Source organism: Jaculus jaculus, chromosome X (assembly GCF_020740685.1).
Source record: "Jaculus jaculus isolate mJacJac1 chromosome X, mJacJac1.mat.Y.cur, whole genome shotgun sequence".
Classification (NCBI taxonomy): Eukaryota; Metazoa; Chordata; class Mammalia; order Rodentia; family Dipodidae; genus Jaculus; species Jaculus jaculus.
The window spans coordinates 26,155,612-26,168,870 of record NC_059125.1 but is presented as its reverse complement, the minus strand read 5'-3'; positions in this window follow the sequence as shown (position 1 = coordinate 26,168,870).

Here is a 13,259-nt window from a genome sequence, read left to right as displayed (position 1 = left end):
TCCTGTGATATAAATAGGAAATATTTCATAGAAACACACACAGTTGGCTCACATGCTTGTCTAGCTGTAAACCATCTGTGGCCTGAGCAAACCAAATGACTTTTCTGCTGCTTAGTGAATTGAATTGTACTTTTGCCCACATCATCTGAAACCATGCTGTGAGAAGAGCCCTGATTTCCCTGAGCCATGTTGGGTTCATTTTTGGTCTGCTTCAGTGCTGAGGTGTTGGGGGCCTCTGAGGCTTTGGCTCTCTGATTTGGTAGGAGTTGATTTTTCTCTCCGTTGATCTCCTTCCCCTTTGTGCTGGTATCCAGTTCACAGGAAAACATCACCCTTGCTTATTTCGCCAGTTGTCCTTAGTTTCAGTTGGGCCCCTTTTGAGGTATGTTGGGGCAGCTCTCTTCTTAGGATCTGAATCTATCTGGAAAAGAGAAGCAGATTCTCCAACGGAGAGTAAGTTAGCACCCAGAAAATTGAGATAACACTTACTTTTTTGATAGACAGTTTGATAGGTGTAGGCCCTCTTATGCCCTGTGATTGATGGTAGCTTGATATTGTAGAGTGGGCTTGTGTTTCAGTATGGTTCTGACTTGTTTCCCAGCTCCAGCTATGGGTCTAGTACCACTGAGGGGATCAGTTAGCCAAATCAAGAGCAATTGGTTCCTCACCATGGCTGTGTACCACTATTGCACTTGTGTGGGCATCACATCCAGTTATTTGTTGCTAATTAGGTTAAACAATGTGTTGCTTGGACAGATCTTGGTCATTTCCCCCAGTCGCCTATGTAGCGCCTTCTGGCACTAGACACACTGACTGTCTGGGGACTGACTCTCTCCTGGCTTCCAGCCATGTCATTCCATTTTACGCGTCAGCAGTGTATGGAGTCTTCAGCAATAGGGTCTTACCACTGGCCTTTGGTGGGTCATTAAGTACTCTGACAGAAGTCTGTCATTGTTTTGGGAAACCTTGTAGGTTTCTCTGATCAACAGCTCATTGTGGATGGTAGGCCCAAGCTGGAAGTGGGGGTTACAGGTCAGTGTCCACTAAGAAATTGAGGAAAAAGATAACTAATATACAAGAGTTAGAGAGGAGAGAGATAGAGGGGAGAGGGGGAGAGGGAGGGAGGGAAGATGTAGGAGATTTAGGTCAGTCTTGATCCTACCCTCTCCAGTGTCTTGTGGTTCAGGTGTTTCCTGTAAGGGTCTAGTGACGGTTCAGCCATTTGGTCTGTCTTTTAGGAAGTAGAATTTTGTGGTACCATTGCTGTTTGGGTCCAGATTACTGTTTTCCACCCTTTGATTCCCTCCCCACCTTCCCATCCATCTTATTGTCTAGTCCATGAGGTGCTTGCTGGGTATGTAAGGCATCTAGGGCAGATTCACGTTAGGTGTTGCAGATGAGTGAGACTATGTGTCAATTTTTTTTTTCTGTGATTGGGTAAGTTCGCTGAGAATGATCTGTTCCAGGTTCAACCATTTTTCCTCAAATTTCTTTATGTCGTTTTTTCTTACTGCTGTATAGAATTCCATTGTGTAGATATACCACATCTTTGTTATCCATTCTTCTAATGATGGACATCTGGGTTGATTCCAGCTTTTAGCTACTACGAATTGAGCTGCTACAAACATGGTTTAGCAAATCTCTCTGGCTTTAGGTTTGAAGGTTTTAGGGTACATGCCCAGTAATGGTATAACTGGGTCTGTTGGTATTTCTATAGTCAGATTTTTCAGGAGTCTCCATATTGCTTTCCAAAGTGGTATTACCATCCTGCATTCCCTCCAACAGTGAATGAGTGTCCCTGCTTCTCCACAGCCTCGCCAGCATTTATTTTCATTTGACCTTTTGATGTAGGCTATCCTTATTGGGGTAAGGTGGAATCTCATAGTTGTTTTAATTTACATTTCTCTGATGATTAGGGGTGATGAACATTTTCTTAGGTGTGTGTTTGCCATTTGTATCTCTTCCTCTGTGAATTGCCTGTTTAACTCTGTGCCCCATTTTGTGAGTGGGGTATTTGTCTTCTTATTGTTTAGACTTTTGAGTTCTTTGTAAATTCTAGAGATAAGGCCTCTATCAGTTGGATAACCTGCAAATATTTTCTCCCATTCTGTGGGTACTCTATTGGCTTTGCTTATTATATGCTTGTCTGTAAAGAAACTCTTCAACTTCATATGATCCCAATGGTTGAGTGACTGTTTAAGCACTTGAGCCACTGGGGTTTTATTCAGGAAGTCTTTTTTCATTCCTATATGATGGAAAGTACTTCCTAAATTTTCTTCCAGTAGTTTTCGAGTTTCTGGTCTTATGTTGAGGTCTTTGATCCATTTGGATTTGAGTGTTGTGCATGGTGAAATGTGTGGATCAAGTTTTAGTTTCCTGCATGTGGTTATCCAGTTTGTCCGGTACCATTTGTTGAAGATGCTATCTTTTTTCCAGTCTATATTGTTTGGGACTTTGTCCAATATCAAGTAGCTATAGTTGCTTGGCCAAAAATCTGGGTCCTCAAGTCTATTCCATTGGTCTATACTCCTGTTTTATGCCAGTACCATGCTGTTTTTATTACTATGGCATTGTAATATAGCTTTATATTTATATTATATTTATATATAATATAGCTTATATTGGGTATGGTGATGCCACCAGAGGTATTTCTTTTGCTGAGGATATGTTTGGATATGTGAGGCCTTCTGCCTTTCCATATGAAATTTGAGATCATTTTTTCTATCTCTGTGAAGAACACTGTCTGGATTTTAATTGGAATTGCATTAAATCTATATATTGCCTTTGGTAGGATTCTCATCTTCACAATGTTAATTCTGCCTGTCCAGGAGCATGGGAGGTCTTTCCTTATTTTCAAGTCCTCCTCTATTTCTTTTTTGAGAGTTTTTATATTTTCGTTGTATAGATCTTTTACTTCCTTGGTTAACGTTATTCCAAGATATTTTTTTGTTGTTGTTGTTGGTATTGAAAATGGGACTATGTCCTTTATTTCTTTTTCTGTGTCTTTGTCATTTGCATAAAGAAATGCTACCGATTTTTGTGCATTGATTTTGTATCCTGCTACTTTGTTATAGGAGTTAATCACCTTCAGGAGTTTTGGGATGGAGTCTCTCGGGTCTCTTACATATACAATCATGTCATCAGCGAATAGAGCTAACTTAACTTCTTCCTTTCCAAATTGTATCCCTTTTATTTCCTTCTCCTGCCTTATTGCTTGGGCTAGGACTTCTATATTGAAAAGCAGAGGTGAGAGAGGACACCCCTGTCTTGTTCCTGATCTCAATGGGAATTCCTCCAGTCTCTCTCCATGAAGTATTATTTGGGCCTTTGGAGCTTCGTATATTGCCATTATTATGGTAAGATGTGAACTGTCCATGCAGATTCTCTCCAATGTTTTGATCATGAAGTGATGTTGTAGCTTGTCAAAGGCCTTTTCTGCATCTATCGAAATGATAATGTGATTTTTATGTTTAAGCTTGTTTATGTGGTGTATTACATTGACAGATTTTCGTATGTTGAACCACCCTTGTGTTCCTGGGATAAATCCCACTTGGTCAAGGTGGATAATGCTTTTGATGTGTTGTTGGATTCGGTTTGCGAGTATTTTGTTGAGGATCTTTGCATCTATGTTCATTAGGGAAATAGGCCGATAGTTTTCTTTTCTTGTGGCATCTCTGCCTGGTTTTGGGATTAGGGTGATACTAGCTTCATAGAAGGAGTTGGGTAGCTTTCCCTGTTCTTCAATTGTGTGGCACAGTTTTAGGAAGATTGGTTTGAGTTCTTCCATGAAGGTTTGATAAAATTCAACTGGGAATCCATCTGGCCCTGGACTCTTCTTTTTTGGGAAGTTTTTTATTACTTTTTCATTCTCCATGAGCATGATGAGTTCATTGAGTTGGTTGATCTGCTCTGAGTTTAGCTTTGGTAGATGATATGCATCCAGGAATTTATCCATCTCCTCCACATTTTCCAGTTTTGTGGAGTAGAGGTTTTTGAAATAAGTCCTGATGATTCTGCCCATTTCACTGATGTCTGTTGTGATCTCTTCTTTTTCATTTTGAATTTTGTTAATTTGGAGTCTCTCCTCTTTTTGCTTGATCAAATTGGCCAGAGGTTTGTCAATCTTGTTAATTTTTTCAAAGAACCAGCTCATTGTTTTGTCAATTGTCTTAATTGTTTCCTTGGTTTCCAATTCATTAATTTCTGTTCTGACTTTAATTATTTCTTTCCTTCTGGAGCTCTTTGGGTTGGAGTTTTCTTGTTTCTCCAATGCCTTCAGGTGGATGGTTAGGCTATTGATTTGGGATCTTTCTGTCTTTTTTATGAAGGCATTGAGTTCTATGAATTTTCCCCTGAGGACTGCCTTCATTGTGTCCCATAAGTTTTGGTATGAGGTGTTTTCATTGTCATTCAATTCCAGGAATTTTGCAATTTCATTTTTTATTTCATCCACTCTCCATTTATTGTTTAAGTGTGTGCTATTCAGTTTCCAGTTGCCGCTGGGGTTCTTGTTGGTTTTTTTGTTGTTGATTTCTAGGAATATAGCATTATGATCTGATATCATGCAGGGAATTATGTCGATTTTCCTAAATCTGTGGAGGCTATCTTTGTGACACAGTATATGGTCTATTTTAGAGAATGTTCCATGGGCTGCTGAGAAGAATGTGTAGTCTGTGGATTTGGGATGGAAAGTTCTGTAGATGTCTGTTAGGTCTAAGTGCTCTATGGTTTTGTTGCGCTCTCTTACTTCCCTGTTGAGCTTCTGTTTGGATGATCTGTCTATTACTGATAATGGTGTGTTAAAGTCCCTAGCTATGATGGTGTTGGTGGTTATTTCTGTTTTATTGTCAAGTAGGTTGTGTTTTATGAACTGTGGTGCCCCTGTGTTTGGTGCATACAGATTTATGATTGTAATATCCTCTTGATGGATTGTTCCCTTTATAAGTAGGAAGTAGCCTTCTTTGTCTTTTTTGATTGTTTTTGGCTTGAAGCCAACTTTATCTGATATTAATATAGGTACACCTGCTTGTTTCTTATTCCCATGTGCTTGGAATATTGTTTTCCACCCTTTCACCCTGAGGAGGTTTTTGTCTTTAGTGATAAGGTGGGTTTCTTGAAGGCAGCGGATTGAGGGGTCAAATTTTTTGATCCACCCTGTTAGCCTGTGTCTCTTTATGGATGAATTAAGGCCATTAATGTTTAGGGTGATGACTGTGAGATTCGATTTGATCCCTGTCCTGTTGTGGTGGTAGAGGTGTGTTGGCATTTTCATGGAATTTAATTTTTTTTTTTTCTATCTACTCTGGGTTTGGTTGCTGTGATCTGCTTCTTGTAGGCATTTGTGTTTGGTTATTTGTTTCTTCTCTGTGGAGAATTTCCTGGAGTACTTTCTGTAGGTTTGGTTTTGTGTTCATATAATTTTAAAGCTGAGTTTTGTCATGGAAAGTTTTCCTTTCACCATCAATTATAAGGGAGATTTTTGCTGGGTAGAGCAGTTTGGGTTGGAAGCCATAGTTTATTAGAGTTTGGAGGCTTTCATTCCAGGCCCTTCTAGCTTTCAGGGTTTCCATTGAGAAGTCTGAAGTAATTCTGATGTGGTTTCCTTTGAAAGTGGTGTGCTGTTTTTCCCTAGCTGCTTTTAGGATTTTTTCCTTGGTGTCAATGTTTAGAGTCTTAATGATAATATGTCTTGGGGAGTTTCTCCTTTGGTCTTGTCGGTTAGGAGTTCTGTTTGCTTCTTGAATCTTGATGGGCCTTTCTTTTAAGAGACGGGGGAAGTTTTCTTCAATTATTGTGTTAAATAAGTTCTCCATGCCTTTGGTCTGAAATTCTTCTCCTTCTGGTATTCCAATGATTCTGATATTGGGACGTTTAAGTATATCCCACAATTCTCTCATGTTCTGTTCACAGGAACTTTTGAACTTACTGAAATTTTTGGACTCTCGAACTGTTTCTTCCATCCTGTCTTCCAGATCAGAATTTCTATCTTCTACTTCGCTAACTCTATTCTTGAGAGCCTCTAGTGAGTTTTGGATTTGTTCAATTAAGTTTGCATTTTCTACTACTTTCCTATGTATCACTTCCATCACTTTGTCCTTTTTGTCTCATTTTCTGATTTTCTTTTTTTTTTTAATTTTTTTTTAATTTATTTATTTGAGAGCGACAGACACAGAGAGAAAGACAGAGGGAGAGAGAGAGAATGGGCGCGCCAGGGCTTCCAGCCTCTGCAAACGAACTCCAGACACGTGCGCCCCTTTGTGCATCTGGCTAACGTGGGACCTGGGGAACTGAGCCTCGAACCGGGGTCCTTAGGCTTCACAGGCAAGCACTTAACCGCTAAGCCATCTCTCCAGCCCTCATTTTCTGATTTTCTTGATGATTCTTGGAAATCATCCTTGCATTTCTTTATGTTTTCATTTAGTGTGGCCAGCTGATTTTTAAGGTCCTCTTTTTTTTCACTCTCCCTCAACTCTCTTAGCTCCCTTTGAATTCCTTCCAGTGTCTTATCATATTGCTCTAGCTTAGTGATGGTAGCATCCATACGATTATCTATCCTTGGTAGCTTTCCTGTCAGTTCTAGCAGTAGTTTTGTCAGGGTTGCATTGTTCATTGCTTCCACTTGATGTTCTGATCCTAAACACTCTTCTATGTTTTGGTTAGTTGTGATCCTTGTTGGACTGGGTGATCTGTCTGGATTTTCTTCCATTTTATTTTTCGTGTTTTTTCTTTTGCGCTGCAGTCTACCCATGTCAGTGTATGGGCAGGTAGGTGGGTGCAGCAGCCTGGGATCTAGCTTAATGCGAATCCAAGGCAGCCTGGGGCAGTTGCAAGCAGCCTGGGTTTTTGCTCACTCTTGCCAAAGCCGCCTATCTATAGCCTGACAGGGGCACCAAAGTTGCCTGAATTCTCACCCAGTAATGCACCTAAGCTGCCTGCCTTTGAGCTTGAAAGGGGACTGAGGTAACAAGCCCTGAAGGTGCCCAGAGTCTGGCTGGGTACACTGGGGTCTGTAAACAGTCTGTGCTCTCCCGCTTCAGGGGAGTCGGGGATGGGTGGCGATGTACAGGTAGGGGATGGCAGTTGCGCTGGTGCTAGTGACTCAGTGTGGACTTGTGTGGCTCTTTCTGTGGGAGTGGGCCCGCTGCACGTTCAATTGTAGTGCAGAGGCAGATGACGTGGGTACGGAATCAGGACACAGCAGAGGCTGACCGGCGGCAAGTGATGTGAGCACAGCAGCAGGGGTTCTGGCAGCCACCTATTCACGGCAGGGGTGGCCCCCAAAGGCCTGTGAACCGAGCACCACGTGGCTGGTCTACTCGCAGGATCAGAGAACACAGGCGAGGTAGGATGTCTCAGCTTCAGTGCAGCAGGCTTGCAGGCGTGACTGGTGGGTGCCCGATCAGAGCACCGCCATGCAGGACGTGTGGAGGGTGTGTGGGCGTGTGGGCAGACGGGGTGGGGGGGGTGCAGGGTGCTACGGGGTGTATGGAGCGAGTGGGGCATGCGGCGGGGGGGGCGCGGGGTGCACGGGGGCATTGGGCAATTAGGGTGGGGTGTGCGGGAGGCGGCAGGGCTCAGGGGGCGTGGGGTGGGGTGCCGTGGAGGGGCGGGGGGCGTAGGGCGCTCTGGTTGGTCGGGGGTGGGGGCGAGGGGTGTGCCATGGGCGCGGGGGGGGGCACGCGCAGGGGTGTGTGCGGGGCACGGGGAGGGCGTGGGGGAACATGTGGGAGGCACGGGACACCGCTGTTCGTGTGGGGCTAGGGGTGTGGTGCATGTGGGGGGGCACGGGGTGCGCGGGGGACACAGGATGTGTGGGGTGGCGGGGGCGCGGGGCACACTGGGTTGTGGGATGCCACGAGATGTGGCGGGGTGCTCTGGATGCGCGGGGGGGGGGGGGGCGTTGAGGGGGTTACGCAGGGGGTGCGGAGCGTGGAGGGGGGCAGAGCATGCTGAGGCCCGCTGGGGCATTGCACGCAGATGCACGGGGTGGGCGTGGTGCTGGGGGGGTGCGAGGCTCGTGGGTGTGGGGCATGGGTGTTGCGGGGCACGTGGGGCGGGCGCGGGGGCCACGGGGCTCGCCTGGGCACTCAGGGGCGCACGGGCCGCGTGCGGTGTGTGTTCGAGGGGCGGGAGGAACTGGGGCGGGGCGCATGGGGCTGGGGGCGCATTGGATGCGCAGGGGCGCATGGGGGGGTGGCGCGTGTGGGAGCGGCTAGGAGCTCGGTGTGCTGGGGGGGAGGGGGCGGGGCTCTCGTGTGGACTCGGGACTCTGCAGGACGCCAAGTTGTGCTCTGGACTCGCGGGGGGGGGGGGGGGGGGGCGGGGGGGGGCGGGGCCGGGTCGCACGGGGGAGGGGTGGCGGGGGTGGCGGGGGTCGTGGGTCCCACGGAGCAGGCTGAGGTACGACAGGGCGCGGGACGCTGCGGGACGCCGAGGGTCTCTCTGGACTCGCGGGGTGGGGCTCAAGGAGCGTGGGGTTGGGGCGCGGGGGGCACGGGGGTGCGGGGCACACCTGGGCACCCAGGGCGCAGGATCTTTCCCACTATTTCTTGGCTAAAAGGAGCTCATCCAGGTGGCTGGAGCGATGGTTCACTGGTCAAGGCTCTTAACTACAAAGAAACCGAACAACCTGGATTCAGTTCCCCAGTGCCCATGTCAAGCTAGAGGCCCAAAGTGGTGCATGCATCTGTAGTTTGTATGCAGCAGGGGGAAGCCCTGGAGTAGCTATTCTCTCCCTCTCTCCCTCTCTCTCTCCTTGGAAATAAATAAATAAATTTTAGAAAATGTATTCTTTTTTTTCCAATTATTTATTTATTTATTTGAGAGCAGCAGACACAGAGAGAAAGATAGAGGGAGAGAGAGAGAATGGGCGCGCCAGGGCTTCCAGCCTCTGCAAACGAACTCCAGATGCATGCGCCCCCTTGTGCATCTGGCTAATGTGGGACCTGGGGAACTGAGCCTTGAACCGGGGTCCTTAGGCTTCACAGGCAAGCGCTTAACCGCTAAGCCATCTCTCCAGCCCTGGAAATAATAATTTTTGAGAGATTGCCATCTATTTGGCAGTCTGAGTTGAAGATGGCCTCTAATGGAGTCCCATTTAGACCATGTAGCCATCTCTTATAGTTCCTAAACTTAAGGGAAAAAAAAAATGTAAGTGGCCTGGAGAGATGTTTTAGTGGTTAAGGTGCTTGCCTGTGAAGCCTAAGGACCCATGTTTGACTCTTCAGGTTCTACATAAGCCAGATGCAAAGGTGAGGCAAGTGCAAGGTCTCACATGCCCACTAGGTGGTGCAGGTGTCTGGAGTTCTTATTGCACTGGTTGAGGCCCTGGTGCACCAATACACTCTCTCTCTCTCTCTAAAAAAAAAAAAAAGAAAGAATAAAACAAAATCACTATTGAGTGCAAGATGTTACAAGGACAGCTTCCAAAATATGCTTTAATTTTTATATACGTTTATATTTTTGTTTGAATTTTCACTGATTTTAGTCATCAGTGTCAGTGTAAACAAATTGTTCACATGGTTCTCATGTGAAAAATGGGAAAATATGCTTGATTTATGTACTTAGGTTATATGTCCCTCTTCAGCATTCAACTAATTCAATTATTCTTTGAAGAAGAGATTCAAACTTTCAATTTATTTATTAATAGCAATCAAATATTTGCATTTTTTGTTGTCATTCCTCCAATATAACAAAGCCTGAATCTACTGTTTACATCACAGTATCACTTGGATCAAGCAGGGGTGAATCTCCCTATGGGAAATATTCATACCTAGTGTAAATTGTTAGCATCTTATAAAATACATGTAGGGCTGGGGAGATAGCTTAGCAGTTAAGAAGCTTGCCTGAAAAGCCCAGGGACCCAGGATCAATTGCCCAGTACCCACAATAAGCCAGATGCACAAGGTGGCACATGCACCTGCAGTGGCTAGAGGCCCTGGCACTCTCATTGTCTCTATCTCCCTCTTTCTACCCTCTCTCTCCCTTCTTCCCTTTCTCTCTCTAATAAATAATAAATAAATAAAATAAAATATGTGTGAATCCAAGTGGAAATATAAATCAATAACTTTGAGCATGCAGTGGGCCAACACCATTTATCAGCTTTTAAATCTTAATTACTAACAATTAGAAATAAAACCTCCAGGACTGAAATATTATTTCCTGCTTTTTAACAGCCCCAGGAGCTCTAACATTTGTGCCCTTTATGGTATTAACCTTTTGAGTGAAATCATTTTGTGATAACAATTCATACAATTATATTTCGGTTTCAGATAGTTTTAAATAATGACATTTTATATTTAATTTTAAAACATGATTATATTAGAAATTTGGCACCTCAGTATGCTCCACTTAAATGGGGCTCTGTGATGTATTATTTAACACACCAACAGATTTGAGGATGCAAAGTCTTATTTTAACAATTCTTTAAAGGCCTACTATTTAAAACAGACTCTATGTAGCAATAAAATTTAGATCACTATTAAAAGTCCCTTTAAACCTATTTTTAAAACTTGTAGCACTAGAATAAGGAATATCTAAGACTAAAACTGCAATTTTATAGAGCATTTATCTTTGTGTTCATATATTTAAAAATGCAGGACAACTGTAAAATATATACAAATCTGGCCTCCACAGACAGAAAATCGTTATAAAGAAATGTTGTTCAATAAAGTTTCCCAGTGCTCCTTAATTCAATTTCAGTTTGAACCTTTTGAAACTAAAGAACCACATTGTTAACCAGGTGTTACAGTAGAGTTTTAATACCATTATTTTTCCCCCTGTGGTATAGAAATGAAAGCTTTGTAGTGATAAAAAAAATGAAATTTATTTTTACGCCTCATGAATTTAAAGTGTGTGTGGGCAAATATTTTCTACAAAAAAGAACAATTATTTTTTTATATTTTTATTGAAACTTTGGATTTATTAACATACTGTAGTTTGATCAAATTTTCATTCTATTTCTTCCTTTTGTCTCCCTACCCCCTCAATCCATTGTGTACCTCTTCTTTCCCAAGTATCCCTTCTTATGTTTTGGTAGTTGTGCACATCTATAATCCCAACATTTGGGAAGCTGAGTCAGAAGGAAAATTATAATCATCTAGGCCAGCCTGGACAACATAGTACCAGGACAGCCTGGGCTACAAAATGATCCCTACATTCTTCCATAGTTTTATAGATGATTTTGAGTATTTGGAACCCATGCAGATATTTTTATAATGTGATTAATATTTTATATTAATGATCTATTAGCAAAGTCATAACTATCTGATTACACATAGGTCCTATGTAAAAGTGATGATGAAGTACTAAATTATGAAAAACAAGATATTTGTTTACGTTTTTACATAATTTTTATTTAAAAAGAAGCACTAAAGTGGTCCGTTGTCAGGGGCTTGTTCAGTAAAGAGGGGTTGGGAGAACAGTGCAAAATAAAGCTATAAGAAGGAATTAATATCATTCACAATGAGCTTTTGATCAGAGAAACCTACAAGGTTTCCTAAAAGAATGACGGATATCTGTCAGAGTACTTGATGATCCACCAAAGGTTAGTGGTAAGACCCTACTGCTGAAGACACCATATGCAGCTGACACGTAAAATGGAATGGCATGGCTGGAAGCCCGGAGAGAGTCAGTCCCCAGACAGTCAGCGTATCTAGTGCCAGAAGGTGCTACATGGGCTACTGGGGGAAATAACCAATATCTCTTCAAGCAACTCATGGTCTAACCTACTTAGCAACAAATAACCTGTTGTGATGCCCACACAAGTGCAAGAGTGGCACACAGCCATGGTGGGGAACCAACTGCTCTTGATTCGGCTAACTGATCCCCTCAGTGATACAGGACCCATAGCTGGAGCTGGGAAACAAGTCAGAATCATATCCAAACATAAACCCTCTCTCCAATATCAAGCTACCATCAATCATGGGCTACAAGAGGGCCTACACCTATTAAACTCTCTATTAAAAAAAAAAAAAGTAAGGGCTATCTCATTTGTCTTGGAGCTAACTTACTCTCCATTGGAGAATCTGCTTCTCTTTTTCAGATAGATGAAGATCCTAAGGAGAAAGCCAGGCCATCATACCTCAAAAGAACCCCAGCTGAAACTAAGGAAAATTAGCGAAACAAGCAAGGGTGCTGTTTTCCTGATGAACTGGATACCAGCACAAAGGGGAAGGAGAACAACACAGAGAAAAATCAACTCCTACCAAATCAGAGAGCCAGAGTCTCAGAGGCCCCCAACATCTCATCACTGAAGCAGACCAAAAATGAACCCAACATGGCTCAAGGATATTTTGCGGAAGAGGGGGCAGAAAGAATATCAGAGCCACCTGTTGGGTCAGGATATGCAGAGACATTTATCACACCAATAACTATGGGCTAACTCCACAAGGCATGACCCATATACCTCAACAAGGAGGGGCCAATGGGGAGGGGGTAGGTCATGGATGAGCCTAATAATGGTACCAAACTGCCTGTATATGCTGAATAGAAAACTAATTAAAAAAGGAAGGAATTAAAATCAAAATACATTATGTAGATGTATAAAAATTGTCAATAAAAACTTAAAATAACTTGCCCCTTGGTAGATAAGTGGGGCCTTATGGTTGTACTCTAGCCAATAAAATACAGATGAAAGTAATACGTATTAACTCCAAGACTAGTGTATAAATCACAGAAATAAATTTCCATGCTGTCTTTGTTTATTAACTGACCACACACAGTGGTCACCTCACAGTGATTGTGCCACAGAATCATGCAATTAGAATTTGGGTTGGAATTGTGTTGTTTTAATGTCAACTGTACAAGTGGCAAATATCATCAGCTAAATACTGTGCATGACAACTTACTTGCATCTTAAATTTCATTTTAAGTTTCTTTGCATATATTTAAGGTATATAATGTATTGTTATTTTACTATACATGCACGTATCTATTGGAATGCTTACCTCACAATTATCTGCATACTTAAAAGTAAATTTCATTCTCTAAGTGTGTGTGTGTTGCCTACATGTTGTGATATTGTGCTGTATGTGTTATGTGTGTGTACATGAGTGTTCAGGTATGCATACCCTATAAGCATATGTGGGGAAGCCAGAGGACAACACTTGAAATCCTATTCTATGATTCTTTTTCGTTTTTTCCTTGAGACAGAGGACTCACTCAACTCAGATATGCTGCCTTTATGTTAAGACTGGCTTATCAGTGAGTCCCAGAAATTCTATGTCTCTTCTTCTCACAGGACTGTGTTACAGGTGTGC